At 39.7% G+C, this 19240-nt stretch overlaps 1 long non-coding RNA gene across 2 annotated transcripts in view; it reads left to right on the top strand.

Moving 5' to 3' along the window:
• The first annotated feature begins 1169 nt into the window (after positions 1-1169).
• The window catches only part of LOC309698689, a 101767-nt gene continuing 83696 nt past the window's right edge, over positions 1170-19240 (top strand). For both annotated transcript variants that reach the window (XR_014274146.1, XR_014274147.1), the window contains exons 1-2: positions 1170-1480; positions 7995-8119. This is a non-coding gene — a long non-coding RNA (uncharacterized lncRNA). The remainder of the gene's footprint in view (positions 1481-7994; positions 8120-19240) is intronic.

Genomic DNA, 19240 nt, shown 5'->3' with positions numbered 1-19240 from the left:
TGATTCAAAACTTTAAACAGGAGGTTAAATAACAGCAATAAAATAAGGAGTTTCTCACACTGAGGCTTTTCTGAAAGCTCTTAAGTGCACCTCTAACCACATTTCATGCAACAGAAAGGAAGCACAAAAATGTGGCATCCTGTTTAAATAACAGTCAGACAAGGTGACTCTGGAAGAACAACCTGCAGATTGGAAAGAGCTAAGAAATTACATAAAAACACAGACTTATAAAATATGCAGGGGCTCTGATTAAAGCAAATATATTAAGAAAATGTTCAAAATAGCCCCGCTTTGACCAATTATGTAATTAATATGATGGATACACCTTTCAGCAGGAGTAGCAATAATGGATGCAGTATTTTTCTTCTGCATTTAATAATTAGAAAACACTTTAAATTAAGTGTTTTACATTTTTGTGTGTGTGTGTGTGTGTGTGTGTGTGTTCAAGGCTTCCTGCTTCTGTTTGAATGAATAAAAAGGCTTTTACAGCCTTTATACAGACTAACCATACTGTGGATCCATGTGGTGATGCTGCCATCTAGTGGGTAAAAATGGTTGTGCAACGCTGTAGCACGAAAGCTGGTTTACTTTTCCACTTCAACCCTTTAAAGCCAAGAGTGTCATTGTTGATGAGTTTTTGAGGGTTTTTGAGACTTCTTCATCATTAGTTATTTGTCTTCTTAAGCTCATGAAAGTTACAGAATTTATAATGTGATCACGAAACAATAAAATAAAAAAGTTCAACATGTAGATGGTAAAATCTGAATATCTTATATAGCTTTCATGTAAACCAGTCAGACTGTATATAAATAATACTCATGTATATATAGTCCTATACAGGTTTCATTTGTATAACAACAACACAACTGTTACCTCAGGGTGTTTTTAGGTAAAGGCCCTAAAATGTTAGAGAGAAAGACCCCAACAATCGAACGACCTCCTGTGGGAACACTTGGCGAAGGTGGGAAAGAAGAACCCCTTTTAAACAGAAAGACTCAGGCTCAGGCAAAAGAGAGGAGAAAAAGGCCAAAGCACAAGCCAAGGGAGAGAGATGACATTTAATGACATGCAATAGAGGGGAGATAAAGGTCTGAACCTGAAGTTTTAGGAAAGGAAAAGGTTCATGGCAATATCAAAACTAGAGAAGGTGTCTGTCTCCTGAACTCAAACTGGGAACCGGTTCCACAAGTTCTTTGAACTTTGACCTTTAAGCTGCACGGAGGGAGTTTCATGACTGAACTGAGAGGATGAATTTTGGAGGAGCCCGCTGAGCAAAAGAGAAATAAAAATGGAGAGCCAGGTGCTGGTGGGCGTGGCCTGCTAGCCTGCTGACAAGCTAACAGACCAACAACAGATATTCGGAAAACTTTCATCTCTCAAGTGAAACAAAATAAAAATGATGGAAGAAGTCGAAGACCTGCTCTCTAAAGATTTCAACCACCTGTTCAGCGGGATGAAGAGAGGACAGTGAAACGCACAGGTGAAACATCTTTGAGTGTTTGCTGGTGTTTACAGCAGTTGGAGTCAGTCACTATTTGTGTGTTCACCATTTTTATTATCAGCAGGTTATTTCTGCTGCGCTGAAACCTGTTTGTGTTTGATTTATATTGAATATTAAGCATGATTTTAAGTGACCCGATGGGTGTGCTAAACATAGCCAGTCTTTATTAGCCTTAACTCGAGAAAACTTAAAACCAATTTGGAGATGATGGGCATCAACTTTCTCTCATAAACATTTCGTGTCGGAAAGTAATTATCGGTTTAAACTGTTGTTACTTGTTGACCTACAGTGTAATATGTCAAATATGTGTCTTATGAATTATATCAAGACATTTTGAACCAAAAATATTTTGAATCTGTCATAAAGGATTGGATTAGACGGGTCATGTGACTCTTCTGCGCTTAAAGGATCGCGAAAGTGCTGCTGCTCCAATCAGCGGCGTTATCAGATGATGCTAAAAACGTGATTATAAATGTGTACAGGAGACACAAATACAGCAGTAACATCCATCATTGTTGCAGATAAAGATGTAAAATAAACATTTGAATTCATGTTAATTATTTTATTGTTGAATTTCCAGTCGGTGCTGTTAATTTCTAAGGTGATGGCTGCACGTAAAAATCAAATGTCACTGTCCCACAGCCTAACGACTTTCCTTTGCTCACTTTGTGCTGAGTATATTTTATTTCCTGTGATCTTTGTGTAACGAGAGCACTGCACAAGCGGCTTTAAATCGTGCAGGGAGCTGAAATGTTTTTGCTTCTGCGGTTGTTTCAAATATTCTTTCCCAGTAGAGGGCAGTAGATCCATGTGCATGGATGATGATGATGATGATTATTCCCTTGCACGCCAGCCTTAACTTCTCAGTGTATTGTTTGTGATTTTAAATCACTGACTGCCAGTTTAGTCTGGACCTAACCTGTTTAGGCAGAATACAACAGTAGTGACGCTCCATCAGTGTGACTGTTGCAAATGAAGTGTGGGCTGGCTTCTACTGACTGCGCTGCCTTTTTCAACACTGGCGGAGCTGCTTCATGCATTGCTGTTGGGATCCCGGAGCAAAAAGAGGTTTCAGGGTTTTACAGAGGGTAGATCCATCCATCCATCCATTTTCTGTTTATTCAGGTTGCATAGGGTAGCAATTAAGGAAGAGATGCCTGGAATTTCAGCCATCTAAACCAGCTCTTCTGAGGGGATAGAGAGGCCTCCCCGATCCAGCTGAAAGACAAAATTTCTCCAGTGTGTCCCGAGTCTGCTCTGAGGTCTGCTCACAGTTTGACGTGTCCAAAACACCTCACAGGTGACCAGGGGAATCCCTGATCAGATGCCGAGACCATCTCAAATGGCTCAGTTTGATGTTGAGGAGCTACTTCATGAATCATGGTGGAGGGGCTCTGTGAGCATGTGATCCCAGTGTAGTTGGGCAGCCCCTGGTCCTGGATGTGGAATCATACTAACACCCGCAAGGAAGATAATAACTAGGAACACCAAACTTGTCAAGATCAGAGATACTAGGTCTCCATGTTGGAGCGAAGCCCGAGGCAGGGTTGGAGGCCTTGGCTGTTTCATATCCGCCTGTCCAAACAAATGCACTACAGTAAAAAACAAACACATTTATTTCAGTCATCTATCATTGTTGTGTAGTTTTTTCTTCCAGCCTGTCATGTACATTGTTTAATAATTTCCTGATAAATGAACCAGTATCAGATAAAGAGACAAAAGCCGAAACAATTAGTGAATTTATCACTGGATTAAGAAGACAGTCAAGCTGTGAAGTTTTTTTTATAGAGAAATACTTTACATTCTGTGACTTCATGCTTGTCGCTGTGATTATTTGCTCTTTTTCTTAGCAGCCTCTGATATTAAACTGAAGTATTTTGTTGCCTGTGAATAGTAGCTGAATATTTCAGTGTATTTGGTCCAACTTAGGACTTAACTGGAGTTAACTTAGGTCTTGACTAGCAGCTGTTCTTCATCATAAGTGTGACCTTGTGATTCTGCTTGATATTTTCTACCAGCCTGAGGACTTTACCGTGGCAGACAGAGGAAACAGGAGGCCCATGTGGCAAGCGACTTGGCCGGCTCGAGGGGCCTGCACTGTTGCCACAGAGAGAAAATTGGGGGGCAAACAGACAACTTTGGTCTCACACCTTGAACGTCCAGAGACAAAGAGCGATTCAGTTCTTAACAGTCCATCCCAAAAAAATTACAGACTGAAACCGTTTATGACTTTTATTTCCTCTAGTTGGACCAAAAACAGTCTTTTAGTCATCTTGGCTTGATTTGAAATAAACAGTAAGAGATTTGGAGCTTTTAGAAACGCTGTAAAAGAAAAGGAAATGCTGAATTTATAACACAGGACAAAGTGAGAGCTTCATAAGGAAAGTTACTGCAAATAAGTCATAGTTTTATTTCTTTAATGTTGTTTTTAGACTCACTGAAGGCCAAAATCCTGCCTGAAATTGAGATTTGATTAATTGCCCAGCTTCAGCCTGCTACAATGTTATTTAAAAAAACAAACAAACTGGAAATGAACTCAAAGAAGTAAAAAATGGTTAAATGAACAGATGTTATGACAGAAATCCATTTTACCTGTTCATTTTCCTCACCCGCTCATGTCCAATAATATTTGCAGGTTAAATAATTCATTGTATACAATGAATTCTATAAACAAGGTTAAATCTTTGCTTCCATCCTCTTCTTGTACATATGCTGATCTGCTGTTGTGTCTGATCCACCACACAAATAATAATTATAGTGACCGGGCAGTAGTGCATCAATCAAGTCAAACGTATTGACTGCTACACACTTAATATTTGCCACATCTCTCATTATCAAGCATTTTGCACAGTGATCTGCTTTTTGCAGCTTGAGGTGACTGTGTTTGTGTGCACAGTCATTGTTCCATCCATCAGATATCACCACTTCTATTATTGAAGGTGCTCTACAAGAGATGAGACCACAGATCCATTATTTCAAGGCATCAGGATCAAAACTGCCTAAATCATTAATTAATTTGTAAATAAATAAAGACAGAGGAAATAAAACCAGACATATCAATTTATGGTATATTTTATTAGTGCCCAAGTTATTATTTTCTTTAAGTAGGATGTTCAGTGGTTTTTCTGACTTTCGTTTTCTCTTACAAAGTACTTCTAAAGAAACAAAACAGCTCAGATAGCTTAACATTTTTGTGCTACATGTTCCTGTACGCTGTTTAACCACAGCTAAAGTTTCTACACATCCTCTCTGCTGGCGTCCTGTATGTTTGTGTGTCTGTCTGCCTGTCTGTCTGTCTTTGACCATGAGGCCTTTGGGGTCAAACTTGTTAACCTCTCCATTGAAGATCGCATCATCAGCGGGGATTTTGGTGCAGTTCACTACACCTCCAGGGGCACAAACAGACACCCTGATCCCACAGGCAGAACGTAGCTTTCATCGCCAAGCAAACATTTCTTCCGTCAGCGGATCAGGCCTCTCACCCTCATCCCCCATTAGCTCGACGTGTTTCACTCCATTACTCGTTTTTAATGCTGTAGATACAGAGCGAGGAGATGCAGTAGAGCTGACGGCAGCGTGGAAAATAGATTTGTCTTGTGAAAGACGAGATCCACATGCTCGCAAACTCATCAGCGGCTTTGAAAGAGACATTCACGGTGGCGCCTTGAGCGTGAAAATTAGCTGTTTATTTGGGGTGTGATGGGATTTATGGGACCTGAAAGTGAAGTCTTTAAGCTCCCTTTTGGGGATTTTGGGACAACTTGTTTGTTGTTGTAGAGCAGCTTGTGGTGTTAACCCACGACCCCGCTGCCCTCTGACCCCCAGCACAACAGCTCTATCCACGCGTCAGGGAGAAGGGCTTTCACAGCGGAAACATCCAGAACACGGGCAAGTCTCGCAGGGAGGGAGGTCAATTAGAGTCAGGATCAAAAACACCGCACAAGAGGACAGCTAATAATCTGACTGCAGGAAATATGCGAATAGATGCCACAAGCAGTTTGGAGGTTTCTGTGGAGCAAGTGAGTGGATTAAACGACTGATTAAAATGGGAGGCAGAGCCTTTCCTTCAGAACTGGCTCCCAGTTTGGATTTGAGAAACGGACACCCTCTCTGCTTCTACGATTGGACTCAAACGTTTATGGAAAAGTAAAGCTTAAAGTTAGGGCTAGTTCAGGTGACTCCATACCACCCCATCATTAAGCTGCTACAGGCTCCGACCGAGTCTTCTTTTCACTCCCCACATATTTATACACCTCTGCAGCACGTCAGTAAACTTTAGTCTTTGCTTTAGTCTATATTTTGTCATGACATCCCAGCTCTCTTTTTTTTCCCCTCTCTCTTTCCAATCACCAAACGACCTGTCACAGCAGATGGCCGCCCCCCTCCCCGAGCCTGGTTCTGCCAGAAGTTTCTTCCTGTTAAAAGGGAGTTTTTCCTTCCCACCATCACAAAGTGCTTGCTCACAGGGCGTCGTTTTCATCATTGGTACTGAAGCACCTTGATGTGGCTGTTGTGATTTGGTGCTATTTAAATAAACCTCAGCTGAATTCAATTCAAGTGGCTCATTTATGATCCTAGCTGTATATTTATATGCACCACTGTGATATGTCTAGTTATAAAACTATTTTCTAGTTTGAAATTGTTAACCTGTTGCAGGGAGAAGGTTCCTGGTTTGAAGTTATATGTTGTCTCTGTGCCTGTGAGTACAGAGCTTCTGGGTACTGTAGTTTTCTTCCTCAGCCAGAAGATGTGCTCGTTAGATTAATTTAGAATTTGGCCACAGGTGTGAATGGCTGCCTGTTTTTTTTTAGGTATCAATTTTATTAGTCACAAGTAACCACACTAAAAAACGCTTTAGCTGCTAAAATAGCTTGATCACATGGGCTTAGCTTGTTGGATTATCAGACTTACACATCCACAAAATATTAATGTTTTATTAAATGTAAAAGGCCTCTGCCTATGACTGGTGCTTAGTGACTGGTACCCTCACTATGACCACAAGCTGTGGATAGTGAGAGGAAAAAATGAAATATTTGATGCACGCAGCCAAAATGAGTTTCTTCCATAAAGCATTTGGGCTCATTGTTAGCGACTGGGTGAGCAGCTCAGACTCAGAGTAGAGCTGCTCCTCTTTCTTAGGTTCAGATGTTTGATCAGGATGCCTCTCGATGAGATTTCAGGCATGTCTTTCTGGGAGGAGTCCCCAGGGTCGACCCAGGAAATGCAGGAGAGGTTACATCCCTCAGCTGGCTTGGGAACTCGTCGGTGCCCACTACTGGAACAGCAAGAGAAAGTAGCTGGGGAAATGGAAGTGGATGGATGTTTTCTACTTTTAATATCCATTTAGTCTCATTTTAAGAGTTTAGAAGACGCGTATACACATTTTTACAATTAATTAATTGTTTCTGCCTTTGTGGAATAGCTTTGGCTTAGGAGGTAGAGTGTGTTTCTCACTAACTGAGAGGCCAATTTTACACTTTGCATACATTGATTAGTGAGTGTGATAAAGTGATTAATTAATATGGCTCCCTGTGTAAAAGCTTTAAGTGGTCAATAAGATCAGGGAAATGTTAAATAATCACCAATCAATTTGATCTGTGCTGCCTTCTGAATTATTTGATAAATTTTATCTCCAAAAATATTCATCACAAATTCCTGCATGAAGTAATCAATCAAGTTTTAGTTGATTTTGCAGTTGGTTCCAGGAGGAAGGAGCTACAAATCTGAGTGCTCGTTTTCCAAATTCAGTGTGAGCTTTTTGGGGACAGGCAGAAGGAATCGTCACATTTAACTGGCTAGCGTTTGGTGTTCCTCACTGGTAAATGATTAATAGAAAATAACATTATTATGAGACCAATGATAGGCGATCGTATATAAAAGTGTGAATAAAACAAATCATTCACGTTGCTGTATTGGGTAACACGTCAAAGGAGTGGAAAGTGGAAAACTCCCAGCGATGTATCCTCCAGCCGCAGGTTATATGCGGTCTAAGTGGAAAAATTTCAGCTTGCACTGATGTTGCATGTGACATTTTTTTTTGTCTTGATTTAAAAACATGATTATCTATCAACTCTTTTACAGTAAGATCATATCCCCGTTTTCGAAGCAGTGTTAAATATATTCGGGTGGGTCAGGTGTAAAATCATGCACATTTAATGTTCTCATTTGTTGCATTTAAAACGTGGTTTTAATTCAAGACATTTCACCCACATGTGATGCAGGCCTAAAGCTTTTTTCCTTTTTTTTCTCCACACAGTCAATGCACTGTATACAGTACATTGTTTTCCTCCGTGGAAAGAATTTTTAGCTCCAGCTAATGAAAGCCAAACTTAAATGGGACATTGAAGCGATCTGGTCAGTGTTCCTGCTCTTTATCTTCTCTGAAACTCTGCATCTATCAGACGGTGACACCGCACTGAATTTTATCACTGTTTTTGTTGTAAGCTGCCTTCCAGTGAGGTTACAAGGTGCATATTTCGATCTGTTTTTTCAGGTGACAAGTTTTCCATCCACCTCGGTTGCTTGACTGGACGCCTGCGTACCCCAGCCGAATAACTGCTGAGGGAGGGTTTTGTTCCTGTCTGTGAATCCTTCAGGCCGTCGTCGGGGAATGTGGAGGTGGGTGACCGCAAACATCCGTGTGCCAGCACCGTGCCACACATGCATCCAACGGGGTCGCATTATCTTCAAAGCCTGTCGCCTTCAACATGTGATACGACTCAGAGCTCAAAATAAAAAATGGAAAAAAAAAGAAATGGCAGACATCTTGCATTCCTGAGCTCATTCCACAAAGTACAATAACTTCCTTGAATTCTTCGACCCCCGGCGGCGGAGCCAGGGCACATCCTGTTGTCCTTGCAGCACTTCCTGCTCATGCAGCTCAATCAGGCTCCTTTGTTGCCATGGCCACTGGAAAACAGTGTAGTCATGCTTAATAGGCACCCAAACACGTAACGCTCGGATGATTATGGATCAAAGATCTGGCAGATATTTTTTTTTCAAACCTCTAACATCCACTTTTCAAGCTTTACTGCTATTAGAATAACTTTATTCGAGAGTCTGACTGCATATCATTTAATTTCTGGACTGGCTTGTTGCTTCTCTTCATTCATTCCTTGTGATGTTAAAACTGAGAAAGACTTTATATGAGTCATTAAGACTTTATGCTTTTATGTCTGCACCCTTCTATCAAATACAAATGTTGTTTTTGTGCATTATTTTGTACCCATCTTCTCCAACATATCTGAGTTACAGCGATGTATACTCAGTGTAAATATATTCATTCGTTTGTAAAAGAAAGTTTTCACAGGACTTCTTGCTGTCGCTTGAAAAGCAAATTCTTACTGCTTCCATAGGAATTAAGAGTGTAAGTAGCAGCCAGTTGCTGCTAGTCAAATGCACTTGATTAATTGATCGTCAGCAAGTATGAACACCTTAGTAAAAACAGACATTTTGGCAGTTTGCTAGGAAGCATTCAGGTGTTAACAGAGCGTTAAGGAGGAAAGACATCAGTAATGATCTTAGAGAAGCAACGGTTGTTGCGTAGCAGTCTGGGAAGGGTTATAAAGTCAACCAATTTAAAGTCTATCATTCTATTGTGAGAAAGATTATTAGGTAGAAAACATTCAAGGCAATTCTCAGTCTGAGTGGAAATCCCAGAGAGTTCATCCCAAGGTCAGACAGTGTGATTCTTAGCAGAATTTTAAAAAACCCAAGCGCTACATCTCAGACTCTACAGGCCTCAGCTAGCATGTTAAATGTTGAAGTTCATGAGAGTAAAATTAGAAAAAGACTGAACAAGTGCGGCTTGTTTGTTAGAGGTGCCAGGAGACAAAGCTTCTTCAGTCTAGGTTTGAACAGTTGCTTCTGAAAAAAACCACAAGACAGATTTCAATTTTTCTCTGTTATATTATGTTTAATTGCTGACAACAGGCAAAGTACAAGATTTGATACTACAGTAGTGCATTTGTAGTCTGAGTTCATTGTGGTACAGCGGGCTATGGCTGCATATTTAGTTTCTTCAGCAGGAACATTGGACAATAGATGTATTGTGCCAGGTGTAGCAAAAAGATCATTTTCGTATGTAGTTACTGGGTGGAGAATTTTAACGTGCATGTGCAAAAATGCACAAAAAATGCAAAAGCAATCAAAGATGGCAGAGTTGTGGTAAACATTAGCTAAATAACATATATGCACAGTGTAAAAGCCTAAAAATACAAGCACAAATCCACTGGATCATGACCTTTAATGCTTTCCTTAGTTTCATTCTAATTGTACATATTTGTTCATTTGAATTAGTTTCCCTATTACTGAGAGTAACATGACTAGTATTAGACACTGGCTGTATTTTAAAGGATTGTGCAGACAGAATAGTTGATAGTAACTGAGGTAAAACTATGTTTATTTCTTTTCAATCAATTCTGCCTATCATAAGATCATCCGATTTTTGTTCATTAGAGTGTGTTTGGGTGCAGATGATGAATTATTTGTGAGTGAATGAAGTGCCCCTTTCAATTTTGCCAATATATAAAGTACTTAGGATAAAGTTAGGTAAAGGTGGCTTTGCATGTGTGTGGTTGTGTGAGTAAAAACACTAAAGTAGGTCTGGATGAATTGGGTCTTTCACTCGTGGAAAGACCCAAACGGCTTTAATCAGCAAATCAGTGCTCACTTTCCTAGACTGTGCATTCGCTTCACTCTGTTTACTGTTTCGTTTGTGGGTGAACACTGCATCAGAGTTGCTCTCTTTCATAACTACTCTCTCGCTTGCCAGCACAATGTTCATTTGTCAGCTTCCAGCATGGCAGCTCCAGCCAAACTTTCATCCTGCTTAGTCAAACAGAGAAAGGAGCAAAGCGAGCAGGCTCTCCTGGGATCATGCTAACCCTGGAGGGATGCATTCAATTCTGCTTCCTGCACTGCTGTGTCTTTCCAAGAGTTTACAAGCCGGAGGAAACAAGGCTGGCAACGGACCCATTTTAAAGAGAAGTTTAGCAGGTCAAAGTGTTTCTTCACTTTGCCGTCTTTGATTTCTTTATGTAAGATTTATTTTTCCTTCAGCGATTAGATGATGTTTGCCTGTGAAAACAGAGCAGGGATGTTACAAACCCTCATACCCTGATTTGATAGGGATGAGCAGTCGTTTGGTATGGATGGACAAAGATAGCAGACAGTAGTGGCGTCCATGACATCATGTGTCAGGAATGTGATACCACCTCAACTCTGCTCTGGCAGGGTTGACCCGTATGACTGCAGGCTGCACGCCACCCCTGTTTTGGACAAAGATGGGAAAACCTCAGAATTTATTTTTTTGTTCCCCTAATTTTTCTTGAATTATGTGGTTAATAATAAAATTTTGTCATGATGTTGCCGACAGAACCGTTTATTACATTTTAAAATGCATTAATTAGAGCTTAAAATGGCAATGAGGGTATTCGTGACTGTATACATTTTTCTTCTCTTATGATTCACCCCATATCTTTTCACGCGGAGGAATTTTCACACCGTTTGGGCGAGGCGTATCAGATGGCATACCGGATGCTTTTGTCTCAGCCAGGGCATAGTTATCCGCGGATATTCTTGAGATTGGGTTGTTATCTGACGAACCCCTACACGACCAATGGCAAAACATACAAAAACATAATTGTAACGCGGTATTAGGAATGTGAATACGTTTTACGTTTGTTCCATGTGACGTTTTTGGGGTTTGTGCTAGCAGATGATTGTGTAAACGTCCTTTTTCAGCCCGTCATCATGATGCATCGGTGTCAAATTTTCAGCTCGTTTCATTTGCAGTTATGGAGGTAGACAATCATCGGTTATAATCTCTTATCTTAGATGGTGATGAAGTATCTTCCAATTTTTTTTCACTGTGATAATGTATGTTTTTCAGACTATAGGATAAGAAAGCTATCATTTTTCTGTTAATCATGCTGTTTATTATCAACACTATGTGCTTTCTATAAATATTATTTACATATATGTCATAACTTCACCCACCATGACTTCAGTGCTGTACATTACATGTCTAATGTAACTCCTTTGTCTGTTTATTCTTCATTTTCGCCAAGACGCCACCTTGTTTCTTTGTTTTTATTGATGATGTCATAAGTGTTGGATGGATGTGACTGAGAAACCAAGAGAAGAACAGTGCACACCCATGCTGCCAACTGTTATTAACAGTGTAGCTATGTTGTAAACCACATCCTGGGGGTCTCCAAATTCATAGGCCGCATCTTGATGCATTCTCAATCATCCAGGTAAGTAAATCTCCAAAAGTTGATTCTGTTCAACGTAGCGTTTTGTGGGAGAAACGTTTCGTCAGTCATCCAGGCGACTTCTTCAGTCTCAGTTGACTGCAGGTTAGGCCACATCCTCCTGAGGCTGCATTTGTAGGCCAGTTACGTCACAGCGACACGAAGAAGACTGTCCAAATTCGTACACTCCTCCAAATGCAGCCGACAAATGATTCCTTCTTTTCCCTGAATTTGAAGGATGGGTCGGGTGTATCCTTCGCGGCACAACATGTTCCAAAATTCATAACGCGGCCCAGCCAATTCCAGTTTCCAAAAATGGCGGCAGCTACTAAGTGTTAATATTACTCTTATTACTCTTTCTGGGTCACAAAATAAACTTTTAAGATTTTTTCAGGCGAGAATGTAGCTGTGTAAACTTCAAATATCTGCTCGGTTTATCAAGACGGCACATATTTGTAAAAGTGCTCCGACGTTTTCGGAGACGTCTGTTACCCAACAGCTCGATAGCTAACTGGGGCGAGAACAGCGGACTTGCATTGTTTTCAAACCCCTTGCGGTCTTTCGCTACTCAGGTTAAACATGATATATAAGTCACTTAACTTAAAAATGTTATTGTTTGGCTTTTTTCTGTGTTTTATTTGTTCTGAGTAAATCGGTTTGGTTAGATTACAGCTAATTAAACGTTAAACGGATTAAACAGAAGTGTGAGTTGGTCGAGAATTTACGGTAGTGTCCTGTTATATTTTACATAGCAGGGAGCAGACAGCTGAGGTTATTAAACTCCACCGAGACAGCTGTTGATGCAAAACTGAAGACTAGACTGTCCAATTTCACAGCCGCTCACTTCCGGCCTACCCCGTTTTCGGAGGATCCCGCCCACGTAGACCGCGAAGACTGGGTCCTCAGGAGGATGCGGCCTATGAGTTTTGAAAAGTGCAACACAAACTGTAAACATCGACTGTCTTGAGAGTATTAAGAGAATTATGTTCCAGCAATTGGATACAACTTTTACTTAAAAGGTGGAAAATTCTTCATATCTGGTTTGTGCAGCACTTTTTCCTGTGTTTCTGCAAGCAGGAGAGTAAACAGTGAGTGTTTGCTCTATAAACAACCACAAGCCACACAGTCGCCCCCTGCTGGCCATTAGAAAGACTGCAGACTTATGTCTTCACTTCATAGTCTGTTTTAATTGTAAGTTTTCTGCTCTTTGTATGTAGTAGTTCTAAATGCATTTTACTGAAACGGTGTGTGCAAAAAATATAAAGTAAAATTTATAATAACGCCAAATAATAATGCGCTGGAATTAATGTAGATGTATCACAGACAGTTTAACAGATAGAAGTTGCCTCAGTGGCATCACCAACTCACTCTGCAGTTGTTGCCTCTGTGTTAGCGCTTTGGCTCCCACATGTTAGTTGTTCTGATGCCAGAAGTGAGAGCTAAGTTATCAGCAAGCTGTAATAAAAGATTTTCAATTACTAAAATGGGAGAATAAACTACTTGGATGGTCTGTACCAGAAAAAAACAGGTTTTTGTTTGTTTGTTTGTTTGTTTGTTTTTTGCCCACTTTCTTGTTTCAGATCATGGAGCCATTGACACAATTGTGCTCTGGGACATCATTGCCTTTAGAGGCCTTCTTCTGGCTGATCAAAGACTTGAGGATTTGGTGCGGCTGTGTGCGTGTGAATCACCTCAGTAAATACTTTTCATCACACTTGATATCTTAAGAGATTTTAAAGAAGCCTTTTGGACTTATAAGTGAAAGGCTACTTTAGTTACATTAGAAGAATCATTACCTTTAAATGGCTTTAAAGCACTTGAGGCAAACAGCTGGAACACACCGGCCTATTTGCAGTTTTTGTGTCTCGACATTAGACCTGTTGAAACAGATTAAATGTCTGAATGTTTTCGATGTCACAGTGATTTTCCTGTTTAATATGCTCCACTCTGAGCTGAACTGAGCAACACCATTTATTGGCTCTAACGCGATCAGTGAAATCCTCTCTAAGCCTCTCCCCCTCAGCTCTGCATGCTCATCACACTTCACTCAAATATGTTATGATCTTCTAACTGCTTTCCCCAGCAGGGCAGCACGTAAAGAATGCTGCTTAATGTCACCGGCTGTCAGTCTGACTTTAGACGAGCCGCTCGGTAACACACGAATATGTTAACCCTGTGATGTCACGGTGAGAGAGTAGGGAAGCAGAAGCACAGCCGGCACGCTATGGTATTATTAGAGTGAAGTGTGTGCATGTGCCTGTGTGTTTGTGTACATGCAATACGTTTGCCTAATCAGAGCCCTCAGAGGTATTAAATAAGAGTGTGGGTGTGTGTAGAGAGCAATGTAGTTTAACTGTCATGTATGGAACTGCACTGCACTTCTCTTCAGAGAGCAATAACGATGGGTTGTCTTTAAATTGTCTTGAACTAAGATCAAATTAAACCTCAATGTTAATTCTTGACTTTGGAAAAGTGTTGATAGAATAAGCCGACCCTGAAGTCCATTTTAGTGTCTGTTCCAGTCACAATGAAATTCCAAGAACTGATACTTCACACCAAGTTGATGCCAGAATTCTTAGCTAGCACTTTTCTTTGGTACCAAACTGGAGATACTGGACAACAACATATGGGATGGTGATAGTAAGTGCAGATAAAACACTTGGTCTATTGGGGTCCTTAAAAAAAAAAAAAAAAAGTTTATGCTCTATTATTAGGATCCACTGAAGAAGCTTGTTGTTAATTTTACAACTGGTGTTTCTTACTTTATTGTTTTTCTATTTTTTCTTTCCTTTTCAGAGACAAAACATTGAGAGAAGAGTATTTAACCTAATCCTGCAAATAATTTATAGGTTAGCAAAAAAAGCACGTCTTTTCTTCACATCGTGTTGATTTTAGACAGTAGTTGCCACTAAGGACATCAATTACAGTTAGAGATTTTGAAAAGTGCCAGAGTTTTGACTGTGTCCTGTAGCTCTGCACCGAGTCCTCACCTCTAACATTACGAGCTGAGCGCTGCATAGTTCTGGTATTTTGATGTCACAAAGCAGAATATAACTGAATGTTGGGCATCAGTAGGGAGGAGAATCCCAGTATAAGACACATGGATGCACTGGGTATTAAAGGTAAACAAGTTACTTTTGCCAGTAAGCAATGGGCAGCGCTGGGTGTAACACGTTACGCCTTAGGCATAACCTGTTGCTGTCATCACATTACATTTTTCTTTAACGAATTACATTTTTCTGTAATGCAGTAAGTAAGTCATTACTGTAATAAATTCAGTAATCACATTGCAGTTACAGTTGTCATTACTTGCATTGCAAAGGTTCTGCCAATATCTGCATCAAACAAAGGAAAAAGTAATAAAAACGTTTTTTTTTTTCCCCTGCGCCTTCAGCTCATGTGCAAGAAGGCAGAAAGTCATAGAGTCATCTGCAATTTACTTCAATTACTGCATTATACCACTAACAGGGCACTGGCTGTTTGCAAGCATTTACACCAAGAGCTAGCAAAGAACCCAGAGTAATGTTAGTGGCCTATTAAGTGATTGTATGTTGAGCCCAGATAAGCAATCACAGTCTGATCTTTGATGAGTAAGAACAGCATCAATAAGCAGGATGGTAGCCTGTTCCTGTCTCTACAGCAGAATCTCCGTAAACTCTTTGCTCTGGTTGTGAAATTTGCCGTCCAATTTGTGTTAATACGTTAAAAGAAGGATCTTCATCCTCATTAGAAGAATTTATGTCATTAAATCAGATTGCCTAGTTTTTGTATTGTTACCTAGTAGGGGTGCAACGATACACAAAATTCACGGCTCGGTTTGGTTCGATACTTTGGTGTAACGGTTCGATATTTTTTCGATACAAAAAAAATGTTCATGCCTTTTTAATTTATCATTTATTAAAAGTATAAATATATATTTTAACTCAAAAGTACAGTTTTTAAATTTAATGTTGCTGAAACAACAAAATAATAAAAATAAATAAATATCTGATTTAGAAATCACTCATCTTTGGAAAAAGAGAGTTTATTACAGAGAAATGTCTCTTTCCAAAATAAAAGCTATACTATACGCTTCTTCTGGGCTATATTCTCAGCAGCATATTAAACATCAGGTCCCCATAAGGAGAATCATGTGCTAACGGCTGTCTAAATGACTCGGGTAAAGTTTGTAGCATGCGTGCTTGTTGTTTTTGTCTGCTTCCACTTGTCTTTGCACTAGGATGATGTCGGCGTAAATGTGCAGTGATATTCGTTGTGTTCCCACTAGTGCCAGCGTTAATCTCGTTAAAATGACATTAACGCCATAACGCGGCAAATCTCCGTTAACGAGCTACCGCGGATCGCCCCGTGCATGGGGCTGGACGGCCAACACGTTAACAAGCTAACTGCGCTGACGCACTAGTTCCCACCAATTGAGCATTGCGTGGCACATCCGACATACTGTTTTACTTTTGTCCATGACGCGCTTACCATCAGGGTCATACTTCACATGAAAACTAAAATAGTTCCAAACGCCAGATCTGAATGAAGGTGGGGAGGTTCAATTTCGGGTAGCGTTGAGGCAGTTGCCATGTTGCAACGAGCTTAGCTTCTGTCTTGCTAGCTTGCGCTGCACTCAGTGGATCTGCACTCGACAGTGCAGCCTAGGTGGATAAGTCGAACGCAGATCCACTGAGCGCTCAACACAGACAGCATCGTCAGAAGAAAAGTTGATAAAATAAATTTAAAAAATTGTATTGTTCGATACAAATGCGTACCGAACCGAAAGCACTGTATCGAACGGTTCAATATCGATACGAGTATCGTTGCACCCCTATTACCTAGTAATTATGTGACGCATGTTCCAGGGTAATACAAAAGTAATGTAACGAGTAGTGAAATTAATTACTTTGTCCAGAGGGTAATTAACTTAACAATATTAACTAATATAATGTTATTTGTTAAAAAAGAAAGCCCAAAAAACGAGTCACGTGTAATACTTTTCTCTTTTCTCAGCAGTCGTGGCACTCAGAGCTCCGTAAGCTCACAAATCGGCTTTCATGTTAATTCACAAAAGACCAAAAGCCATTATGCAAACAGTGCCACAGAGCTTTTCAAATGAAAGGAGAAAACACGTAAAGTTTACAACTGAATCTGTACACAGAATGGACAGTGAAACTTTCTATTCACAACTTGTGTTGCCGTTATTGTTTGCATTGTATCGTATACATTCAGCCCATTCTCACTCCCAAGGCGTCGAGTGTTTCGGTTTGGTCAGACGCCACCAGTGTCACAGAAACGGTCCAAACAAACCAAAACAAAGAAACATGACACCAACAACAACCTCGTCTGTGACACACAGGGGATTACTGAATGGTGAGATTTTTTTCGTGTCATTCTGATTCATGACTGTAAATTCCACACATAGTTTTGGAAAGCTGCTGAAATGAAAGAAACAAAAGGTGTGTGCGCGTGTGTGTGATGCTTTTGTGCAAAATAATCATCTTGAAATTATGTTAATTTGAAATGACCAGACAAAGTCAAACCCCTTTTTTTTTTTTTTCTTTAAATCCTATTCACTAATTTATTAAGACCTCCAATTAATATGTATCAAAAGAAAGAACAAAGGATTTGGATTTTTTTAAATTATTTTTTTTACCTTACATTTACCTTAATAAATGTCTGTGAAGTTTAATAACTGGATAACAGTAAAATAACTGTTTGCATCACTGAGAGGGTGGGTCTTGAGTTAAACTTTTCTTAACTTTCTGGTAAGTGATTAAAGCAAAAAACAACAGAAGCAAAGATGAAAATTTTTACACCATATTTCTCTTTTCTCTGTATTATTGCTACTTGAATCAGCTGTGTTGTGATTTGTTCATATATACATACAATTGAATTGACTTAATAATTTGGACTCATTCTTATGTTTGTCCTGCTAGACCTATATGCGGTGCCCAATGCTGTCGACCACAATATTTTATTATCAAGATTAGAGCATGCCATAGGCAATAAAGACACTGCCATGCAGTGGTTTTAATTTTATCTAGACTCCAATTTGCCATAATGACACACTAAAGTTCATTATGGAGTTCCACAGGGTTCTGTGCTGGGACCACTTCTCTTTACATTATACATGCTTCCCTAAGGCAAAATTATTAATAGGCATAGCATTCATCTTCATTACTATGCAGATGATACCCAGCTTTATCCATAAATCAGTTTGACTGCAGTCGTGTCTTAAACACATATGATGACCTCTAATTTCCTGCTCCTAAATTCCTTAGTCTAACCAGATGCTTACTCCGGATGGCATTACCCTGGCCTCCAGTAACACAGTGAGGAATCTTAAAGTCATGTTTTTTCTTCAATGCGTGTATTAAACAAATATGTGGGACTGCTTTCTTCCATTTGCGCAATATCTAAAAAATTAGAAGCATCCTGTCTCAGAGTGATGATGAAATATGAGTTCATACATTTATGACTTCTAGTCTGGGCTATTCTAATTCATTATTATCAGGATGTCCTAAAAAGTCAGTGAAAAGCCTTGAGTTGATCCAAAATGCTGCAGCGAGAGAGCATATTTCTCCCGTATTGGCTCCCTGTTAAATCCAGTTTAAAATTGAAAATTCTTCTCACATACAAGGTCTTGAATAATCAGCCTCCATCTTAAAGACCTCCTAGTACCATGTCGTCCAATGAGTGCGCTCCACCTTCAGACTACTGGCTTACTTGTACTTTGTATGTAGAAGTAGGGAGGAGACAGAGCCTTCAGCTTTCAAACCCCTTGTCTGTGGGACCAACTCCCAGTTTGGATAGAGATAATCTCTCTGCTTTTAAGATTACTCTTAAAACTTTCTTTAATAATTGAATTGACATTTTTGATCAGCTTAATATTTTATTTGACAGGATAGTAGAGAACAGACAGGGAAGTAGGTAGGTGATGGGTTGAATGTGTTTTTTGCAGTGGTCGTATGTATGGACAGCTTTGCAGATCTTCACCTAGTTTGCTTAGGTTTAATGTACACAAATACTAGGGGTGCAACGATACACAAAATTCACAGTTCGGTTTGATACTTTGGTGTCACGGTTCGATATTTTTTCGATACAAAAAAATGTTCATGCCTTTTTAATTTGTCATTTATTAAAATTATACATTTATATTTTAACTCAAAAGTACAGTTTTTAAATTTAATGTTGCTGAAACAACAAAGTAATAAAAAAAGAAATCTATCTGATCGAGAAATCACTCATCTTTGGAAAAAGAGTTTATTAGCAGAGAAATGGCTCTTTCCAAAATAAAAGCTATACTATACACTTCTTCTGGGCTATATTCTCAGCAGCATATTAAACATATCAGGTCCCCATAAGGAGAATCATGTGCTAACGGTTGTCTAAATGACTCGGGTAAAGTTTGTAGCATGGCGCTTGTTGTTTTTGTCTGCTTCCACTTGTCTTTGCACTAGGATGATGCCGGCGTAAATGTGCAGTCATATTCGTTGTG

The sequence above is a fragment of the Aulonocara stuartgranti genome (genome assembly GCF_965226115.1).
Source record: "Aulonocara stuartgranti genome assembly, chromosome: 22".
NCBI lineage: Eukaryota > Metazoa > Chordata > Actinopteri > Cichliformes > Cichlidae > Aulonocara > Aulonocara stuartgranti.
The sequence above is the reverse complement of the archived record's forward strand: the minus strand, read 5'-3'. Positions and strand labels throughout refer to the sequence as shown.